The sequence below is a fragment of the Alligator mississippiensis genome, chromosome 1 (genome assembly GCF_030867095.1).
Source record: "Alligator mississippiensis isolate rAllMis1 chromosome 1, rAllMis1, whole genome shotgun sequence".
NCBI classification, from domain to species: Eukaryota; Metazoa; Chordata; order Crocodylia; family Alligatoridae; genus Alligator; species Alligator mississippiensis.
The window spans coordinates 264,594,603-264,611,104 of NC_081824.1; the positions used below are offsets into that span (position 1 = coordinate 264,594,603).

General features: G+C 38.8%; 1 long non-coding RNA gene across 1 annotated transcript in view; it reads right to left on the reverse strand.

Moving 5' to 3' along the window:
- LOC102561150 (uncharacterized) overlaps window positions 1-8,938 on the reverse strand; it is a 66,630-nt gene extending 57,692 nt beyond the window's left edge. Inside the window, exon 1 of the long non-coding RNA XR_002086637.2 lies at window positions 8,652-8,938. This is a non-coding gene — a long non-coding RNA (uncharacterized LOC102561150). The remainder of the gene's footprint in view (window positions 1-8,651) is intronic.
- Window positions 8,939-16,502: the final 7,564 nt, after the last annotated feature.

The following is a 16,502-nucleotide window of genomic DNA, read 5'->3' on the forward strand; positions in this document are numbered from 1 at the left end:
AAAGGATTAGCAACAGCCTTGTGTCAGTATGTTTGATTCTTCTGATAGCATTCTATATTCACAAAGTTACATTTGGTTTTATATTTTTAACTAGATAATTTTTAAAGCACTGGAGTCTGTGAACTACGCACTTTACCTAACTACCTGGCTGAACTGGGACCTATGTAATATTTTACCGCTCAAACACTTCAGCAACCTGCACTCTTTGGAATTGGGAATGGGATGTGTGGGACAAAAGGTGAGTGAAGTGTTTATTTCCGTTAGTCTGCATTTCTTGGATGAATAGTTAACTAATGGTTCAGTGCGTTTATTGTCTGCATTTGCTTCCAATTAACTCTGCTATCCAATCAAATAGGAATTACCACATTCATTTCAACTGCTTAGCTATTTTGACAAATAAATGGAAAAGTAGGCAAAGATGTTCTACAGGAAATGGGGCAAACATATGAAGTACTTAATCCTGTCTGCCCTGGGCACAAGCCCTGCATTTTATTTACCCAGGGCTGATCTATTCTATAGTCTGATTCAGTTCAATAGATATTATTATACTCCAGAGAACACAACATAAGGATACTGAAAACAGTGCTTAAGTACTGAATATGTAATAGGAATTAATGTACTCTTCTCCCACAAATGAATCATCTTAGTGGACTGGGTGTGGGAATGATCTGAAAATATTACCAAGTTTAAAGGATTCACTAATACATTCATTTATGTAATAACTTAGTGAATATACATTGTAAGGCTAATTTCACAGCTTAAAACACTCTCTTATAATTATAGCTGACCTGGTCGATATTTAGCCCACATTCCCAAGACTTCTGCTGTCAGTTGAGGCAATTTAAGTAGACACCAAAGTTAAAAGTGGCATAAACACAAGTTTCATTGATGCAACCTTCAGAATCAATTAACTTATGTTTCTGACTGTACTGACCACTGCAGTAATACATGAGCCAAAATAAAATGCTCATGTGCTAGTCCTTTTTCATTTTATAACATCTTTAATCTTGTCAGTGCAAGGATGGGGAATTAATAATTTAAGTGCATGAATTGTGGGGGGGGAGAAGTGGGGGATGAGGAGATCCTTTAGTGAGAAGCTTCCATTTAAGAGTTTGGTACTTTACTATAACATCATCTAATCAACTGCTTCAAAATGAACACAGTTATGTAAGTTATGATGTGTTATGTAAAATTATTGGGATGCGCATAAATTGTTTTGGGGGGTGGAAACAAAAGCATATTTTACATACACACACACACACACACGCAAAAATATGTGTTACCCTTCTAGCTTAAGAGAAATGACTGAGGCCAGCGAATAAAGATGACCGATTCACTTTTGATAATGGGTAATATTGGTGTAAAGTAAGGATTTCACCAGGACACTTTTAGTGTCTCTCATTTTACTCTCAAGGGAGGCATTTTACTTTCTGACACAAACTATTATAAAGAACTAGTGGAGGACTCCACACCAATTTTCACCCATGAACTAAAACACATCAAATCCTTCCCACACCACCTTGTGAAAAAACTATGCATGCAATCCTCCACTCTGAGTCACTCAAACACCTAGTATTCAAATAATCTCATAAAGTGGAAAAAAAACAAACAACTACATGACCACAAGCCCCTGGTTGTTATATAGCATCCCACACTGGAACCCATAAGAAGGATCAATAAACAATTGCTGTCTATACTCAAGAAAGATCTGACCTTGGTTAGGGACAGACATTACATATAAACTAGTTTAAGTGATCAGAAACTGGTTTAAATTTGTAACAAAACAGATGTTCAGTGCACATAAACCATTTTGAAAACCGGCTTGAGATAAACCTGGTTGAATGTAGTATCACACTTAACTGATTTGGGTCAAACCAGTGTATGCAATGTCTGTCCCAGACCCTTTGCTGGTTTAAGCTAAACCAGACTCCCCCAGCATCCTTTCTGGGCTGGCTCCTCCCCTCTGCTTCCTGACCAGAGCTGTAGCACAGACAGCAGGCATTTACCTGCTCTCCCCTCCCCTTCGCCTTACAGACACCTGAGCATTAGCTAACAGACCACATGCTGGCTACAGTCCATGCTGTTGTAGGACAAAGGGAGAGTCAACAAGTAGCTGGTAATCTCCCTTTGTTTTCTTAATGGGGTGATAAACACGGTTATCAAGTCCCTGCTGGGGAGGGGGGAAGATGACCCCTCCCTAATCAAATCATCCCATCGGGGTCTGGCCACACACCCCCTCAGCTCAGCACTAGAAGGGAAGGGAGGGCTGCTCTAGTGCCCCCCAGCTTCTAGCCTGAGCCACTGCATTTCTTCAGTCCAGAATGAATGCCTTTTCAGTTGGAAACTGGTTCAACTTAGGCAGGTTAGACTAACCTTCAAAGATTGAATCAATTCAGGCTCAGGCTTTTTGAATGTCTGTCTTTAGCCCTTGAGAGAAATGTTCCAAACCTATTTTCTCCTGGCCTTCAAACAACTTGGCCTTCAACTTGGATCAGCTTATCATCAGAAGCAAAAACTCTCCTCATTGATAGGCACCTAACAGGTTGCAACCTTGCCTTAATCAGAAATGAAAAACCTGTTGTGCCAACCCCAGGAATGGGCACAAGCAGCAAGGGGGAGTTTCCATGTTTTATACAGAAAGTCATAGGTGTTATAGTCAGAAGCCAATGGGTCAAAGAGAGGGAACAGGTAAAAGGTAACATCAGCACTGTGGTAACATACACTTAGCACCTTCATCCCTCCCCCCCCAGCCCCACACACATACAGAAATGTCCCCAACTCTGCAGTCCCTAGAGTACTCAAACAGCAGCCTGAAGCTGTGCTTAATTCCACAGTCCTGGCTGACTGAGCCAGCAAGATCTCCAGCTCCACTGTGCACTGTTCTGTGTAGGGCTGACCATGATCCATGTATATGCTGATCTCTCCTCCCCTTCCTCCAGCCTCAAGCTTCCTGCTCTTTTTTCCCCTTGCCCCCCCCCCCCCCAGCCCCTGGGGGGTTTGGGGAGTTGCAATCCATCCAGCCTACATCAGACCACAGCCAAGTTGCTCAGGCCCATGGCTTGTAAGGGTTGTCATCTTCTATATTAATTTACTGATAGTCTCTTATTTATGCGGGGAAAAAAAAAGCAGAGGACAAAATAGAGATCGTGGTGATATCAGCAGTACTCATGGATATCGTAGCTTACATGAGTCAACATTACTGTACATTGCAAAGTTAACATCTTCACATTTATTTGGAATGTATTTGCTTTTAACTTATGTTCCCTGGTGGTGTCAGATGGCAGAGAGGTGTAGAAATCTCTCTCATTGTTCAGCAATGACGTTTAAATCTAAAATTGGCTAAAATTTGGCATCCTCCATGCTACAGGGTTGTATTTGGTAGTTGTGCTGGTCTAGAAACTGCAGCTGAAACTAGACAGAAACTGCACACCAAAAAAAAATAAATAAATAAAAAAAAAACTCCCAGAAAAAGTAACTTAAACACCAGTAGGGGAACACTTTTCATCGAACAGCCACTTCCAGTCTCACCTCACAATGCTTGTGCTCAAAGGGAACCTACAAAACACCTTCAGGAGATGGAACTGGGAACAGAAATGTATAACCTTACTGGACCCTAAACATCTGAACTAAATCGGGATAATGGCTTAAAGGCTTATTATAAACTATCAATTATTTCTACTAGCCTTCTTGCATTACACAGGTAATAACAACTATCTTCCTTCCCGAATGGTCTTGTATTTCCGCTAATTAGTGCCTATCCTACTGTAATTCTTGTGCCTTGTAACCATTCTTGATAACATCTCTTTCTTCTGAGTTCACAGCTCCCCTCCATTCCTTCAAGCAAACTGTTCTCAGCTACATATGGGGTGATTGATACACATGGTTGTGTTCCATCTGCTATTAAGCTCAAGCTACGTCTGCTTCTCCCCTGAGATCTGAGAAAGGGCAGATTGTATTTGAAACTTACCTAAGTTCTCCTCCAAGTATACAGTTGTCCAATAAAAGACATCACAAAGAAAAAAAAAAGAAACCCTCACCACAAAGATATATGCACTTCAATTCACAAGGCAGCTGGGATTTGATGCATGTGTAATATAGAACTGCACATATTTGAACTCTTGCAAAAATGTGCAAGAAACCTGAAATTCCAAATTGGAAGAGCTTCAGCATTGCATTATAAAGAAGAATAGGTGAAATAGACATGTAACACATTCATACTGAAAGCTGCAAAAACAAAATAAGCAGTGACTCTCTCAAACTATTTGCAGATTACTGTAGTCCAAAGAAAAGTATCATACTTGGGCAGTTGCATACCCCAGAAATACAAATAGTATTCAGTTATATGCATCTGTTAGAAAGTATATTACAGAAAAACTGAGCAGTGACTTTCAGTGAAATAGGTCTTTCAGAAACTTTACTGCAAGATTTGAGATAAGAGAAATTTGTCATATGAGTAAAACTCAAAAGAACCAAAATAAAGTTGGCAAATATTATATACAAATGACAATTCTGGTTATGGAATGTATTAAAAAATGCCCATCTTAACACCCCAGTCAAAACACTTTAAGCATCCACCGAGTTAGATGCATCTTCCCCCTGAATCTTAAAACATTTTCAGATGGGCCAACAATTAATTGTATGCATTTTGCTGTATCAATTCAATGGATCATATGCACATCAATGAGCATACTTATGTTATGAATCAGCTATTAGACACAGAACACTGACAAAATCATTCCCCAAAGCATATGCCACTATAGTATCCAAATCTTGATTGAGGTCTCTGTATACTACTGTAATATAAAAACATTTATTATACTCATGTTTGATGCAGATAAAGTGGTTTAAAAAAGCCAATGTGGTAAAACTTATATCTCTGTCATAAACATGCAGGGTCAGATACTTCACTGCAAGTAAAGTAATGCTAAATTTCATCATTAGGAAGTTAATCTGAACAGTGGTAGTTAAATAAATAAAATAATCATATTTTAACAATAAAAAAAAAAGATACAGTGTGAAATACAGGTCTCACAAGAGACCCTGTTCTTCTCAATGGCACACAAGAATCTATCCACAAAAAAATTAACATTCACAATATATAGCAACTTCGGATTGCTTATTCAAACTGAACTGCAAAGCCTTTTGAGATCTGCCTGTCATTTTGTCTATTTTTATTAGTGGGTTCACACAACACTGTAGTTTTGTTCAGGAGAACCATTTAAATATCCAAACTTTTGATACTTGAAACATTTTGTTTAGCTGACATTTTCTCAAATGCCAAGAATCTTACTGGTAACACACTTTAATATTCATGAATATAATAGGATGAGATAGCTGTTGCCTTGTAGAGATAGAAGTGAACATCCACTGTTACGATAAGAAAGCACGTGCTTGAACTAGAGCCCTTCTAAGCCTCCAGAAAGAAAAGAATATATGTAAAAAAAAAAGAAACCCTTGCTATTCAATGGAACTCCAGTTTTCAACCCTGTTTGTCATACTTTTACTTCAAAAACACAATATAGAGTTAAGGCATGGTAGGAAAATATCATCTGCTCCTTGTATATTTTTGTACAGTTTACTCAGAAATGTAAAGAGACGTAACAGGAATTTATGGGAAAGCTAGAGGAGATGTGATTAAAATGTATTTATTAGTTCATGAACTTCACAGTTCCTAAAAGCACATTTAAAAATCCAAAGCTGAATAGTTCAAAAGTTATAATACTGCATTCTTACTTTAAAGTTAGTTTTAATGAAAGCATTTTGCATCACAATTGGTTTTCACTACGTTCTTAGAAACACTATCTACTATAATGGAGTATGCCATACCCTCTCTCTCTTTGTTGTTAAGTACATGTCATTATGGTCTTAGAGGCACTGTATGAAATGTATGGATAAGCACATAGATCTTATAGCTTGGATGTATGAGATGGACAGAGAACATAAAGGTAATATTAGCCTAATTTATAGATTGGTCACTGTGGCACAGAGATCAACTTACTTGCTCAAGGTATCAAAGAAAGCCTACAGAATTAAATACCAGTTCAGTGCCTTTACAATAAAACTGTCTTTCATCCCCTTTCATATTCCTTTGTCATGTTTGCTTACTCCATCCCTACACCAAAATGCCTTTTTCCAGAATATTCTTTGGGGGGGGGGGGAAGGTTTGTTCTTTTTTTTGGAATAAACCTCTATTGTCCTTCAGTAACAGCAAGACTCCAGCTCTCTGGAAAGTGGGGAGACTGAAAGACAGGCCAAGAGAACCTGAAGGTTTTAGAAGTATTAGGAGTGATTAGATGCAAAGACTATTACTTTGATACATGTCATGCATTACAAATAGCAAAATATAACCTTCATCCTTGACTCCTAGCCTCAGCGTGGCACTGTAGAAACCATTTTTATGGTAGCACAAAGGACAAGCAAACAGACATCCACAATCCTTATTGTCAATGCCAAAAAATTGTGGCTATGACATAGGTGGCATTGATCTGTGTTGCTAGTCCATTTCCTTTAAGGCAGGACAGCACAGGCAGTCCAGATCAAATGGAGAAACTACAGGATCCTCTGCTAGCGGACATGCCCCCATGAAATCCAACTTGGGGTGCATCTCTACAAGTGGGGAAACACCAGGTTTCTCTGCTAGCAGAGGCACACTCTAGGTTTCCCAAGTGTTGTCCCACTCCTGGATGTGGTAGGGGCCCAAGCCTGTGGGTCGGGGGGGGGGGGGGGGGATGATATGTTTCACCCAGTGAAGCAGATCAGTGGTGCTGGGACACATCTACAAGACACATCCCAGCACCGCTGACCCACTTCATTCGGCAACGTGTTTACACCCCTAAATGGAAAACGTTGAAACATTTTACAAAAGCAGTAATCAACATCTAATAGCAGAGATGTGTTATGCTCATTAGGCGTAAATATGTTCTGCTCACTTGCAGATATAGTTGAGTTTGTAAATATTTTCAAATCCACAGCTGAAGTGCATTATTTTTAAGAGAAAAAAACCCCACAATTTTGCCACCCAAGAGAAATCTGCACTTTATAAACAACAAAAATATTCTTAAGATAATATACTAAGGCAGAAGTCAACAACATATTGCCTATGGGCTGGATGCGACTGGACCTGGAAAGTTTTGCCTGTGCCAGTGCCTGCATCCACACCAGGCCATGAGGAGTCACATGGGGATGAAGAGCTTCCAGCTTTGCATATGTCACTGACATTCTCTCTGCCCCTGTCCCCTTTCCCTAGCTGTGGTACGGGCACAGCTTTCAGCTGGTGGGGAGCTACACTGGGGCTGGCATCTTCCAGCCAGGAGGTGGGCATAAGTGTGGCAGTGGGGAAGGGAGAGGGGAAAGGAGAAATAGCAGCAGCACAAGCACATCTCCCAACTTCCTGGCTCTAACATGGGCACAGAGGAACCCCCCCCCCCCCCCCCCACTACTGACACACTACCAAAGCCACCCAGCCTACATCAGACCACAGCCAAGTTGCTCAGGCCCATGGCTTGTAAGGGTTGTCAGCTTTTATATTAATTTACTGATAGTCTCTTATTTATGCAGGGGGAAAAAAAAAGCAGAGGACAAAATAGAGATCGTGGTGATATCAGCAGTACTCATGGATATCCTAGCTTACATGAGTCAGTCAACATTACTGTACATTTCTGAACAACTGTCTGTATGTATAGACATATAAGTATATATAGATAGATATAGGAGAGCCATGTGTACTTGAAAGTTAACATCTTCACATTTATTTGGAATGTATTTGGTTTTAACTTAGATTACTAATATTTTGAAGCCAGTAATTTTTACACACATACATACACACTTGAAGTAGTAGAAAACCAAAGAACCAGAGCAAACATCAAATGCTCTCCCATCCATACTACCAAATTCACATGACAAAGCATAAATTTAAACTGAGCAGCAAAATAAGGCAAAAAACAAAAGAAGGGGCAAAAGCAGCGAAACATTTTAATGTCTAAGTCATCATCAGACTTATTTCCAAGCAATGCAGGTTGCAGCAAGAGCCTGCTTGATAAAATTGTGGCAGGTTCATTTTCCAAATTGCCAGATGTTTTGCATTTCTCAGTAGCAGTGTGCTTCTACACACTGTGCTTCTACAATCTGTTCTTAATGCTTCCTACCATGCAAAAAGTCCATTTTTAAAGCATTCACTTCTACAGTCCTCATTGGTGAGCAACTTTGGTCACCAGAACTACATATTATAATGCATAAACCTGTTTTGTGGCTGGAGTCATTTTTGTCAGATTCTGATCAAATTATGTTGCTGGACATTCAGAGTAGTTTAGGTCAGAATCTGGCCACACAGACTGCAGCTCTAATCATTTTGGAGTCATTGTTTGGGCTGCATGATTTCTGGCTTCTTCCACTCATTTTCTCACATCTCCCTTCCCCTTCTCCACACCGGCAGGCAGCAATGCAAGCAAAGTAGTTTAATTTGAGCAGATGAGACAGTTGTCTCATCAAAAGGGTCATTTAGAAGGACAACCATTTGGTTTTTTTTCCCCTTGGTCCTAGAAAAGTTTTTTTTTCCCACTTTCCCAGGCCTCAGTGAGGCTCTGTAACACATCTATCTTACCAGGTATTTCTCTTTTTGGGGGGATGGAAGGGGGGGGGGGAAATCACCCTACCTCTGGGTGATGTAGTTTGTGGTCTTCCTCTTCTCATGGGTTGCAAAGCTTGATCTTAACTCCAGAGACTGCATATCCAGGGTTAAGGTTCTCCTCAGCCTGAGAAGTAGCAGGGAAAGTTACCCCTCTTCCTTCCCTTCTCTAGCTTCCAGTCCAAGGACTCCACAGCAAGCAGCTAATAATTACCCTTCACCACTTTTCTGACCTACTTCCTACCTTCCTTGTTTGCCTATCTTTCTCTTCTTACCACTCTCCAATCCCTCTAGCTCCTACCCAACTCTGACTGGGCTGCAATCTTTCATAACAGCTGTTTCAAATCAGCATCTTGGTCACAGCTGCCTAGGTAATTACCTCCTAGAGCTATTCATTTAACAATACTCTAACTTTCTAGAGTATTGTTATGTGAGCTTGAGATACCTCCTCACATATACATTATGTTTTCTACTACTAGAAAGCAGCAGCAATTCCTCCAAAAATCAAAATAAGAGTTTATGCTATAAACACAGTCACCTTGAAAATGCTGCCTATTGCTGAGCTTGCAACACCTGAGTATGACAGAAATCCAGCCAAACCTTTCCTATGTCTAACTGAAAGGGCTGAAGCAAAAAAGATACATGGGATAAAACAATGGAGAGGATAAATTATTCAATGATGGGTATAAGGAAAAGACTGCTGTTATTGATAGCTGCCATGTTAATGAGAGTGTATGCAGTGTGCTTGTCAAAAAATACAGGGGGAAAAGGTTAAAGTTGAAACATTGAGAACTCAAAATTTAGCAAATGCCTGAAACAAGGTTGCCTATCCAAATGATGTCAGCTCTCACTGTGAGTCTAATTACATTAATACCTACTATGTTTTTCTGAGGACCCCTGTCACATTCTGCTTACAGGACAGACCTGCTTTGGGAATGAATGTAGGTCATGCAGTGAAAGAAACTTTTTCTGCAGGATTTCTCCTCCCATTTGTTGCTGATCATGGAAGCTGTGTGGGTGAATGAGCAAGGGTCTTCAGGTAGATAAAGATTGGTTTTGTGATTTAGGCAGTTGGAAAAGACCCTGGGGAATTAGATTCTGTCCCTTACCACATAATTCCTTTGTAAAATCCATCCCATTCACCTCCTATTTGATACCTCACCGTCAGCCTATTTATGCATTCCACTTGCCAGTAAATGCAACTTTCACAAACGTTGTTCAGGAAATAAAAAAAAAAAAAATCCCTTAGAATTTAGCTTTCAAGGTGTGAATGAGCCACGCACATATGAGCTCTAGCTCTATTGAAGTTTATCTGGTTGTTTGTTCCAGTCAGTTGATTCTTTTGAGTCAAATAATAAGTTGTCACAGCAGTTGAGTAAATCCAGCAGATTTCATCTTCTGCTTTTACCCCCATCATAACTGTCAAGAAATGCACCAGTCATCTTTGTCACTGTCAGAAGTGACATCTGAATCTGCAGCAGATACAGGTCTTAGTAGATAGAAGAGGATCCTGATGAAAAGTCTCAATGTTCACCTTTGAAAATGTCAGTTGTTTTACATTCTCAGTATTTAGAGTTGCTTAGCAGTCAGTTAGGATTGTTAGTGCTTCTGATGATGTGGGCTGAATAAATACGAACATGATGGCAGCTTACATACCTGGCTGTTGTTGCATTCCTCCTAGGCTAAATGCTGAAGATTGGACATTACTAAAGAAAAAGTATTCCCATGTTGGAAAAGTATCCTCTAGCCATGTAAATTGTACTCCACAAAAGTGCATGCTGGTAAGTATAATAGTAACAACACTATACATTAGAGAAAGAAGAGTTTTACTACTATTTGTTTGTGAAGAGATTGGCCATGATAGCTGGTGATGAAACAAAAGGATGTGATGCAGGGCCCATATAAGTCCACAGGAGTCCCAACTTAGCTTTGGTATTTTAAGTGTTTTAGAATGCATAAATAATTCTTGCTAACCCATTCATTTAAAAAGTCACTCCACTTCTTTAAATTCTTTATCTACAATAATACTGCTGATAAACAGTGTCTGTGTCACATTACAGTTCAAACCAAAGATGACATTAAACACAGAAAAGACCAAAAATCTTGAATAAGTGGTTTATTGCTCCTACTGTTCAAAGTATGGTTGCCAATTAAAACAGAAGAGCAGAAAATGATAGCATCTCTAGCTGTCGTGTATTATTTAAATGCATGTATTTGAATGTATTTTATATCATGAAAGATAAAAACATTCCACACCTTTGTCCTAAAGCAAAACTACCAAGTGCAAATACAGAATTTTTAGACATTGTCTGTTCCATGCAGTTTTTGAAAGGCTTAATATTTAGATTTTTTAAATGACAATATACAGTGCTTCTTGCTTTTTCCAAAAAATGCAGGGGCACAATAGTTAAGCCATCTCTCACATCTAGAAAGGGGTGTAGGTTGTAGCCATGTTGATCTCAGGACATAGGCAGACAAGGTTCTTTGGGGAAATCTAATATCTTTTATTAGACCAATTAGAGAGTTTGAAAAAAAAAATTCTTAGCAAGCTTTCGGGTTTAAAAACCCTTCGTCAGGCTGAGGAAGCATCTGCGGTTGGTGTGTGCTCTGTCTGGATGGAATGAATAGTAAAGAGGCCAGAGGCTGGTCTGCATGCAAGAAAGCCAGTCAGTGAAAATGTAAATGTCCCGATGGAAAATATGTAGGAGAGACCAATTAACAACTGCGCACCAAAATGAATGCACACCAGAAATCTATTAAAGACAACAATACCTAATTACTGGTGGGGTACATTTCTCACAAGAAAACCACTTTCTCTCCGATCTCTCAGTCCTGATCCTCAAAGGGAATTTACAAAACACTTGTCACAGATGGGCCTATGAACTTCACTTCATCAAACTTCTGGATACAAAAACCATGGACTAAATATAGACATTGGATTTATAACACACCATAACCTGCCTAACATCTGATTCCCTAGGTACCTCTCTACTATTCACCTGCTACATTCATCCCCCTTCTTCCGCTCAACCTCTCTCTTACCCACTGACTCATCAATTTACATTTTCACTGACTGGCTTTCTTGCGTGAATACCAGCCTCTGGCCTCTTTACTATTCACTCCATCCAAGAAGAGACCACACCAACTGCAGATGCTTCCTCAGCCTGCCAAAGGTTTTTTTAAACCCAAATGCTTGCTAAGAATTTTTTTTCCAACTATTTAGTTGGTCTAATAAAAGAGGTCTAGAAAGGAGAGTTCTGGCCTCTCACTGGTTATGCTGAAGCCTACGCACCAGTTAACTAACATCTTAATGGATAGGTTCCTGCTTGAGGAATGAATGGCAACTCTGGCGCTATCCATATCCCTCTTATGCAGGTGTTTGGTTACAGAAACAAACATACCTTAACTGCACTAACGTAATGGGCCTCTAGATTTGAGCAGACTTTTGATTGCTTTCTTGCATTGTACTAAACAGGGTAGACCCCTTACACATTTTCACAGAGCAGGAAATCAAGAAAGTAAAAGCAAATTTCTTGCTGAGTGACATGTATCAACAAAAAAAAAAGAAATCAACAATAGACAAAGTTTAAGCGTGTGTTCTTTTTATGCTTGAGAGCATATGGCCTGAGCACATGGACTTGAAAAACCTTTTGTATTTATTGGGAGCCAGTGCCAGTGTTTGATTGTGCAGTAACCTTATACTTGAAGGGCCAAATTTCAAGGTTGTTTGTTTGTTTTTTAATCAGATTCCCATACCTTAACATGTAGATGAAGCTTGAAGACATACACAGCTGTCTTCTCATTCTTCCAGGAGAAAGAATTGCCTCTTTTCAGTCAGTCATGAATCCCTCCCCGCTACCCACTGTCAGCTCCTCAATGTGCAGAGATTGCAGTGTAGGACAGTCCTATTTCAATTAATTTCTTTTCAGCTCTGCTTGCTTTCTTGGGTCTAGAGATAGTTTGAAGCTAACAGAAGTTATGCTTATAGGGGTTCCTTCTACCATGCTCCCCATGAAAACCTCTTTTGTAGGTTGTTCCAAAGCACATAGAGAAAAGCAGTCTAAGGCTTTGGAGCAGAGAAGAATCCAGGGGCTAGCCATTTTCTCTATCCTCTCACAACTGTATTAAAGACATAATAGAGCAGTAGTGACTTTTATTGAAGGCCATGCTAATGTGCCCATTCTCAACTCTTAGTTATATAGTTGTGCAGGAAGAAAACATTCTGAATGAAACTAGATATATACTCTCCTAATTATCCCTCCCAATACTTGAAACCTTTACATTTGAATGTTGAATAACTGTTCAACAGCATTTAGTCTGTTGAAGCATTTCTTTTTCTTTCTGCAAGTCAAGCAATGATCCTTAAACATGACACAAAATTGTTCTTATTTTCAGTTTTCAAGAGCAAAAATAAGAGAAAATATACAGATATATTATCAAAACAGAGACAATATATGTCTTCTAGTAGGATGTTGTTAACCAATCTTGTAGAAAAACATAGAACAGTATTTCTGCTTCTATTCTTGATGTTTATAAGCTTGTTCATTGACTAATGTGGTTTAGTTAAAAGAACTTTTGATTTTTTATTCAATATATATGGAGATAAGATTTATTTATAGTAAAAAAAAACTATAGAAATTTATGGCCATGATCTCACGTGTATACTTATATGATTTTAGTAAGCTTTGTCATCCAAAGTATTTTGTATTTGTTAAATATTACCAAATAATTTCCCTTAATTTACTTCAAGTGCTAATATTTCCAGATCATTTGTCACTGAATATCATTGTTGATTTCGGGGTTCTATGAATGCAGTGATTCTAGGCCTTACTGGTGAGAACAGTCTGAGTTGTTATACAGGTTGTCTAACTCTACTTAGAATCAAAGGGTGCTTGTACACGAGTAAGTAATTGATTAATCGAATCTGTTGGAGAATAGTGATTATCATGCTCCAGCAGCAGCGATTACCGCACTCCATCAGCGTCCCGTGTTTTGTGTATCAGCATCCCCACATTTCAAAATGGTGGCAGGGGCACTTGAACTGAAGCTTTATTTCAAGCACTCCTACCGCCATTTTGAAGCTTGGGGATTCTGATACATGAGATGCTGCAGCACTTCAATTACAGTGGATTTTAGAGTTGCTCTAATTAAAGCGCTGCCTCCCCCCCACCACTCCCACCCTCCCCGGAGCATATAGAAAAGTGCCCATAGCAATGTAGAAGTGGAAGAGGACATACATTCCTGCAAAGATGCCAGATCAAGTGCAGCAACCTTATCCCTGATAGGTATTTCTTTAACTACTTTTTAAAACTTATGGTGAAGGAGGGACCATGGGATAGTTGCAGGAGTGAGACCCAAGATTTCTTCAATTTTACAATAGAAGCATGGCTTATTTAAATTATTTAAAAAGTAAAAAAAAACAAAACCCTGCCATTTAAAATGCCATGAATAAAAATGTATCTTTAAGCCCTTTCCAAATTTAGCTTTCAGATTTCTTCAGATCTCAAACTCAATTAAATCCTTACATACCTTTAATGAAACTAAGGGACTACCTTGTATACCTTTTTTTTTAATAAACAGAGACAGCTAAAACATTTATACAATTAAAAGAAAACAGATAACATGATGAGCATTATCAGTTCTATGAAGCCTTCCATAGTATGAGCCAATCTCCTTCTTTACCAGTTCTTGTTTTCTATGTTAAAAAAAACAAACAACATTCTGAAGGTCAGAAGGATTGGGCTACTGCACCAGTGAATGGAAAAATGTATTTCAAATCTCAGTAGAAGATGCCTTGGTCACCAGTCATCCTCCTTGAAACCTACTAAAACAAATGTAGGCATTTGTTCTCCTTTGTCCCAGTGGAGCAGAAGGAGAAAAGAGTTCTTGTTAGGTGTAGAAAATCTTGAAAATAGTTTTGAATATGGAGAACCTTGGCATCTCGCAGATTTCATGAAGCTATATTATTCTGGGCAGAAATTATTCTTGTTTATTTGAAATGAAAAAAGTTATAATAAATGTCATCTTTTCCCTGTTGTGCCCTATCCTCAAGGGCTGGTCACATTCACATTCCCTATGGTTTCCCATCTGTCCTAAAGCTGTCACACAGTGAATCTAGTCTCATGTTGTGGTATTGCTGCACAAAGCCCCCTATTTAAGAATTAACTGTTAATGACAGAATCTGACTAATATAGAAATTACAGATAGAAGAATATTGCCAAGTAGGTTATCTAGATGATGCATGGCAATTTTCCAACTCCCTTAAGTGCTTGCACCATAAAGGAAAGATTTCATTTCCAGTATTTCAGCCTTTTCAACTTATAGGAACCAGAATACAGCAGTAGACATTATCATGCTCTGACAACTCAGGGTGTACCTGATATGCTCACACAATGTGGTAGGTTGTGATATATTTGGCCTACAGTAAAGCTGAGCGGTTAGCACAATCTAGAGAGAAAAATACTTTGTGGTAGTTCTTGGAACCTGTATAGTCTAAGACATTGCAAAAGCTGTAAATTGAGGTAATTACAACAGTTTCACTCTACATTCTAGACTAATGCATTTTATTCCCTGGCTGAGCCATGAAATATTTGCCAGCTCCACTATATGTTTAAGACATCTGTGAGGGGGAAAAAGGGGTAAAAGAAGAAAGAAAAAGAAAAGGAAATGATTAATGAACATATAATGTGGTCAGGTATAAATTATGGTGTTGGGACTACAGGACTATAAGGAGGAGGTCATTTCATTTCATCAAGAGAACTCTTTGATGTGACAAAGGATAGAGAGTACTTGCACAGCAACAGCAACTCTTTCCCCTCATTTAATGTGAAGAATTTGAAGCTGTGGAGGGCCCAGAAGCAGATCAGATCATCAGATCATTTATATATATATATATATATGCTAAGGGTATTGGTAACTTCAAGATGTCTCATATTTTATCATCTTCTTGCCATTATGCTTGTATAAACTGGTCATTAAAAACTTCAGTATATCATATGTCATAACCATGGAAACATTAGGTGCATACAAATATTGTAAATCATTTCTCAGTTGTGCCAAGAACATTAGATTTTTTTTACGCTATTAGAAAAGGAGATATAATAATCAGGGAGCTTCAATACCTACAGCAAAGAACCTAAAGAATGGAAATGGTCTTTCATGATTCTTTTTACACTGGGATTAATAGATAAACCCTCACATTTGGGATTAGAGACTTTGGGGCCCAAAGTTAATAGGTGCTAAGTGTCTTTTGGCATTGTATTGGGCATCATCATCTTACCTGAAATTGAGAGCAGCTATGTACAATCAGAACCCTGTAGGATAAGGTTCATATTTAGTAGGTCTGACCTCCATTGGGAAAAGTGAAACCAGACCATTTCTTTCAATCAATTTGTCTACTTGTATTCTGCAAACTAGCAAGTTGGTTCACTTACTTAGTTGTATAATTGTTAAAAAGTCTGCAAATAGGAACAGTAATTGAGGTGTCAGTTTTACTTAAAACATACAGCTATGTACTCTGTGATACTTTGGAAAGTAGGAGCTTCCACGTGTTACAGCTATCTTTGAAGAAGAATATACCATATGTGTAGATAAAACAACACTAACTGGGCTCAGTTATCCATGAACTACAAGTCACACCATATAGTTATTTATTTACAGAGATACAATTTTGAACCAGATTGCAGGCACACACTATAATGCCCTAGGACAAGCCATCAAATAATCATGGGTTAGTAACCTATGACCGTATGCTAATTAGAATGGGTGTTAAGATAACTGGCTCAGTAAAATGCAAGTTTTTGTCACTCTGCTGAGCTGCACAGCACAGCAGCCATGGTAAAGGATCATGTAGTAGGTGCAGATAACACTCTCCTTACAG